Source organism: Crocodylus porosus, unplaced genomic scaffold, assembly GCF_001723895.1.
Source record: "Crocodylus porosus isolate Cpor-Errol unplaced genomic scaffold, CroPor_comp1, whole genome shotgun sequence".
In the NCBI taxonomy this organism is placed as follows: Eukaryota; Metazoa; Chordata; order Crocodylia; family Crocodylidae; genus Crocodylus; species Crocodylus porosus.
Genome location: NW_017728907.1, coordinates 35,633,907 through 35,640,695, shown reverse-complemented (window position 1 = coordinate 35,640,695; position 6,789 = coordinate 35,633,907). Strand labels below are relative to the sequence as shown.

Genomic DNA, 6,789 nt, shown 5'->3' with positions numbered 1-6,789 from the left:
CTGGAACTTGCATGAAGGTGCGGTTTGTTGTTTTGTTGTTAGTATAATTCACCTGCAGTCTATCAGTTGTGGTTAAAGCAGAAAGATGGAGTGCACAAGAGGAGGTACGCTAGAAATGAGTATTGAGCATGGATTTGTAAGGAGCTTGGTGGTATGCATTATGGATTATGTACCAGGTTTATTGTAATTATTGTTGGATTTCTCCTGTTTGAATAAGGGTAGAGCCTAGATTATTGGAATCCTTAAAATACCATATTTTCTTGCATATATCTGTACCTTTCCCCTGAAACCAGCTGGGGAAAATTGGTATGCATGTTATAGGTTGAAGAAAAAGACTTCTCGCTAGTTTGGAAGTTTGGGAGGGAGGGGTGGAGCAGCAGTAGTGTTAATTGCCATGGCTCTGGGAACCAAGGCAGTTAATGCTGCCCCCACTCCCTGCTTGTGCCCCCTCACCAAATTTCTGGACCCACGAGGAGTCCCCCTCCCAGTCACTTACTGGATTGGGACTGTGCACAGGGTTGATCTATAGCTGGACTCTGCATCTGACCCAGCATGTGGCATGGGTCGGTTCCAGAGCCAGTGAACAGTCCAAGTCTGGGACCATGAGTAGCCCTGGAGGCAGTGTGCAGAACTGAACCAGGTACACAGACCTGGAGCCTGCATACTGGATCAGGCCCCACCAGGCAGTATAGCCCAGCACTGGTGTGCCAAATTGGGGCCCTGCCACAGTGTGCTGGGTTAGGACCCACCCCAGAGACCCCAGACCTCTGGTACTTACCCAAACTGCAGGGTAAGATTTTTTTTGTTTGTTTGTTTCTCCACTTCTTGGGGCCTCCCAAAATTATTTGGAGGCATATTATACACAAGAAAATATAGTAAGTAGAAGGACAGCAGCAGAAGAGGTTGTGCAGGGTGTTGACAGTGTGTTTAATTTGCTGCAGAATGGCTTTCCAGACAGCTGTGATATGTTGACACCCAGGTTTTCAGAAGTTTATTTTCTTTACTTTCACACAGGAAGAGCCCAGTTGTCTGCAAGGCTGGCCAACATGAGAGACTGATTTTCAGCAGCTGGATTTGCATCTCCCTGCTCCCAAAGCCTGTTGAAGCCCACACCAGGTCCAACTGAAGCCAGAGGAGGAAAGTGTACAGCCTGATCAGGTACAGAGTGCCTTGGGGAAAGAAAAATTGTCTGGTTTTCAGATGCTGAAAACCTTCAGTGCCTGTTTGAATCCTGCAACCACTTTTATGCATATAGTTTTTTCTATGGAATTGTTGCTGTCCATAGCCTTAAATATAAAGCTATGAAGTATTCTGGTGTGTAGATCTCTAGTTTTTGAAGAAGTATCTTATTAAATCCACAATGAGGTTTTTTCCCCCCATTCCATATGGTGGGGGAAAAAAACCCTTGTATTCAAGTACAAGGGGGAGATGGGGGCAGGCAGCTGCTACGCTTCAGCTTCAGCCCTGAGCTCGGGTGAGAGCATGGGCGACTGCTGCCTCCAGATCCTCGGGGTGGGGGTGGGCATGAGTGGCCAAAAGCTTTTGAGGTGCCACAAAACACGTGTGCACATTTGTCTGGATGCACCCTATATGTGGCGAATTATAACAAATGTATACTTTTTTCCATGTGTAGAATCTATTAATTGGGGTGGGGGAGGATCATCTGTAGATTTGTATAAAAATGGTATTTGCTCTGTGTGCATGTGTGTGAATCTGTCGATATCAATATATATAGATATATGTTTTTTTAGAAGGGGTCCTATACCTAATAATATTTTTGGTCTTGTGTACTTTTTCTATGGTTTTCCGAGTATGTTTTAAACATTTCGGTGTCTATTTTTTCATTTATTGATTTGTTTGTTGTGAACATCTATGTTCTATTTGTCAAAGACTAACCCTTATGTTTTCAGTTTAATTTACTCTTAAATATAATTATTATACTTGCGTGTATAGGGACAGAAAGGCAAACTTCTTTCTAGTCTGCATTGAGGAGACTTACTGGAAAGAAATGGAGAAAGCTTGATTAATTTAATTGGTGAATTATGAACCAGCATTCATTTGATTCAATGATTAGTTTTCTGCCTTTAAAGGGAAGAAATAATTGCTAATTCTCTTAGAAGGGTTTCTCCTGTGGAGGGCCTTTGTTATGGAATCTGAAGGAAGCTAGTAGCTCTTTGTAAAATAGGTGCATAGTAGGATGAAGGGGATTACTGAAGCATTACTAGAAAATGTATGTCTATAGTTAAGGCCTTATGTACTCAGCAGACAAGCTGACCTAAATTCTGCAGCAATGGACCCTAGTTTCTACAAATTGAAAATTCTGTAGCAGATTTGGGTAAAAAATTTGAGATTAATGTTGAAAGATGTTTAGTAATGCAGCTTATGTAATGATTTTTTTTCATATAAAAATCAGTTGATTTTACTCTGTCCTTACATTTTCCATTTTTAAGATATACAAGTTATTGTATAGATTAAGGGATTCTGCATTATGGAACCTGTCACTGGAAAAGCATGAAGCTTTTGATGCTAGATGAGCAATACTTAGCTCTTCTTACACCTGAGTAAATTTGGGATTATATTTATTAACATGTTTTGTTAATTATTGCACTGGTCATATTTTTTTTTAACAGTGTTGATACTTAGTTCTTACATCCAAAACCCACATTTTAATAGCCTGTTGAGATGAGTGGATTTGGGAAGACTGTGTGCAGTGACAAATGTGATGCAAGAATCCAAATACTCAATTGGTTTATACTGTTTCATAGTTGTGCTGGTCTTATACAGATTTTTTTTTTTTTTGTACTGGTTTATCTGTTTCAAGTGAGAGTGTGATTTCTTATCAGCATGGTTACACTGGCACAACGAAGTGTGGTTCTAGTTATACTAGTGCTGATTTATTCCTTTTCACATAGTGAAATAAACTACTGATTCAAACCCTTATTCTGGAGATACCGTTAATATTTAAAATAGCATTCTTTTGCTGGTATTCGCTTAAACAAGTGAACTGAATATAATAAGCTATACTGGCAAAAGAACTACAAAACAGCACCGAAAGTAAACATTTGCTGGTATGCCTGTGTCATTTGGTTGCTAGGCAAAAATCATACCTCCACTGGTATAGTTCTGCCAGCAATGCTTTTTAAGTACAGACCTAGCCTTATGCTGATACAAATGATCTGAGTGGGACAGGAAGGGAGGGAATGGATATTATTGATATAACTATATTAATATAGCAGTGATATAAAATGGTAAAACATGGATATATAGATGAGACGGCGGGAGGTTTTTCCTGTAAGCATACAGGCTAGAAGTGCATATTTGTTTAAAAAGAGCTTCTGTGGCTGTAGAATTGTGAAACTCCAGTGGAAATAGTAATATATTCAAACTTAGGCATATTTTAATTGATACCACCTTTTAGTGATGGTCTCTTTTAATATGGCTTACAAAAAAAAAAAAAAGGAGCTACCCAGACAAATCTATATGAGTCATTTGTTTTTATTTCTTATTTTCCCCATTTTTTTCTATTGTGACTTCAATGAAGCCAGTATGCAAGTAGTTCCTTGTTTGTTTGGTTTTTTCGTGGCATTTTATTGTCAAAATGTTATTGTTCCTGCCAAGGAGAAAAATAAAACCTAATAGATAGATCTGCTGGTTCATCTGCTATTTCCACCAGTCAGGCATAAAAGCTTATCGATAACCAACTTGAAGTAACTGGTATTCTGAGTCAGCCTCATGTAATCTGTTTATGTAATACCAGTTTTAGTATTGATGGGCTATTTTATTTCATGTGCTTGAGCCATGTGAATTTATGGCTGCATGGAAGAGTGGAAAAAAAAAAGTGACTGTCATTTGTGTTGGGGTGTTTTGCTTGGAAAAAAAACAAAACTAAACTAAAAACTACTGTCCTTGGTGGTGTTGATGCCAGCTGTCAATGAGAGGGAGAGGTAGCAGTGTTAAAGATGCATGGACTTAAAAGTAAAGTTTCTCTTAATCCCTGGAAAAACATGTAGTATATCCTGAATAGATTGCAAATGGCATTTTTTTAGACTCCTCAGGCACTGGTGGACTTTTCATGTTGAAACAGGACTGTGATGTAAATTCAAGTTGCTTTGAAACTGGCTTTGCCTTTACCTGATGTAAAAGACCCACAAAATTATGCAAGATAGCTAGTACCTCTGGTGTAAAATCCTAGTGAAAACTTTACACTGAGTTGTAGCTGTGTCAATGTAAAAGTGTCATTTTTAAAATAATACGTAACTACTTTCTGTCATGATAAAATATAACATTTGTTAAATGGAATTTATCTGTGTTCCTGTTGTTAAACAGAGTTGAACTGTGGCTACTAGGGGTGCACTGATAGAGATTTTTTTGGGCCGATACCAACGGGCAGTTTTTAATGAGCCGTATTGGCCAATACGCATCTGATTGCTGATATGCAGCCGGGCAGCTTAGAGAGCAGCCTCCGGCTGGTAAGTCTGTTGTGGAGGGAGGGGCCAATGGGAGGGAAGGGGGGTGAGTGTGGGGGGCAGATTGAGGCCCCCCCACGGTGAGGGAGAAAGTGGGGCTGGGGCAGTGCAGAGGCAGGCGCTGCACAGCCAGGGTGGGACGGAGGACTGAGCTGTGAGCAGCTTGTCTGGGCAGCACGGGGAGAGGTGGGTGGCTCCTGCCACTGCACTTACCCCGGGATGGCATGGGGGACATGTACCCCTGGATCTGTGCTCAGAGCGGGTAAAGGTGGACTGCTGCTGTGGGCTGGGTCTGGGGTGGTTCCAGGTTGGGCTGTGCTCTGGGTGGGTGGTGGTGGTGCAGAGAGAAGGGCTATGGGGCAGGGCTGCAGCCACCCCAAAATTAGCTGTAGCCCCCCTCCCAGTGCTGCTGCCACCTGCTCCAAGTGTGGCTCAGGCCCAACCCCACCTCTAGGAAGAGGCTGGCACCACTGCAGCAGCCCGCTTTCACCCTGTCTGCAGATCTGGGGGCACCCTCCCTCCACCATGCCCTTCCAGGGTGTATGCCGCAGTGGGAGCTGCATCCCCTGGACAAGCCATTTGCAGCTCTGTCCCACGCTCTGCTCTGGCTGTGCTGCCCCGTCCCATTCCCTCCCTCAATGTGGGGGCCTCAATCTGCCCCTCCCCCCCATACACACACATGCCCCTTCCCTCACAACAGATTTACCAGCCAGACCTGCCTGTTCTGCATGCTGCTGGGCTCGGCTTCTGACTGCCTACATGCTGCGCTACGGCTGCACGCGTGGACGGGGCATTTATTGATGACATCAGCAAAAAAGCTAATTGTTGATAGTGTCAATATTCCTTATATCAGCGCTGATCTGATACGGCAGTGGTTCCCAACCTTTTTTTTCCTGTGGACTGACACGAGCAGGATGGGGTGCATGGAGCCGGCTGCTTCCCTCCTGGAGGCTGCCCTGCTCCTCAGCTTTAACCCCACATGCCCCAGAAGCTGCTCACCCGGGCAGACAGATGGGGGTCTGAGCAGGGGGCTTGTGCTGCAACCCAGCAGCCAACCGTTTACGGCCTGGTGCAGGCTGTGGCCTGCTGGTTGGGAACTTCTCCAATATGGGACCGATGTATTGGTGCACCTCTAGTGGCTACTTGTTTTTTGTTTTGTTTTGTGTTTTTCTTTCTGATGCCTCTTTGGATAATTGAAAATTCATAAGTATTTTCATGACAAAGTTGACAGATCCCATGCTTAAGAAGGTAGATATAACCTTCACCATTTTCTCTCGATTTGCCCATCATATCTGCCTAATTAGTCTTATCTGAGCTGAGCTTTATCCAGGCAGCTAGTTCTTTATGTCTAGATTTGGGTCAACCGCTGGGAAACTATACTGACTACAGCATGAGATGAGACAGGAACATAACTGTCATCAGCAAACTGATGGTGTCATGTCAGCATGTGCTGTGAATCAAAATGTGTCAGTTCTCCATCTTTACTTGCATACAACACACCCCTTATATTTGAACAGCAGAATGAAGAAGAAAAAAGTCCTTGAAGATACTGGTATATATATTATTTTCACAGGGCAAATGCAGGCAGCTGCAGTTGTGGGGGAGCAAAACTCTGTGGCTACTCCGTTCCCATGTAGTGCAGGATACCACCAGTGCTCCTGGCTGAGCCAAAAATACCTAACCTCTATTCTCTTTTTGAGCTTAGCTGCGTGGGCAGCCAGCTGTGCCTGTCAGCTTCTGAAACATGAGCTTCTGCCAGAGTAAAATAAAAGTGTTCATAGTCAGCAGCTAGGGAGCCCCCTATGCAGCACATTCAGTGGTACTTTCTCTTTTCCCCAGCAGAAGAGAATGTGCAATAACTACTGTTACTGTAATTTTTCATTTAAAATGTTCATCCTTATTTCTAGCATCTGATTTTTGGGGACAAGTTGCCCGTTGTATGTACGAAAAAATACAGTAATTCTACCAGTGTAATTGTGTGGGGAGCCCTTCAAAATGTGCCTGTTCACCCCTAATCCTCAGCGTGATATAGTTTTAAAAAAATAGGTATAACAAAGGATGTCAAAATGTGGTCATTCTTTCAAATTTTGCTCCTGGTATCAAGAAATGTATTATAGGGTATGGGGGCCATCAGAATGTGTCCTCTTTGAGGCCAGAAGTGAAAATTCTGGGGCAAATTTTGATGGACTCCCCATACTTGTCAACATGAAGCCTTCTCAGGGCCTGATTTATGATGGCTGAAATAGAGGGCAAAAGGCAGGATAAGAGCAGGGGACTCTCAGGGTATGTCCAGATGAGCGCGCACGTGCCTCTTGCCCTGCCT

At 43.3% G+C, this 6,789-nt stretch overlaps 1 long non-coding RNA gene across 1 annotated transcript in view; it reads left to right on the top strand.

Moving 5' to 3' along the window:
* The window catches only part of LOC109307306, a 73,897-nt gene that overhangs the window by 16,370 nt on the left and 50,738 nt on the right, over positions 1 to 6,789 (top strand). The window contains exon 2 of the long non-coding RNA XR_002100227.1: positions 1,015 to 1,158. This is a non-coding gene — a long non-coding RNA (uncharacterized LOC109307306). The remainder of the gene's footprint in view (positions 1 to 1,014; positions 1,159 to 6,789) is intronic.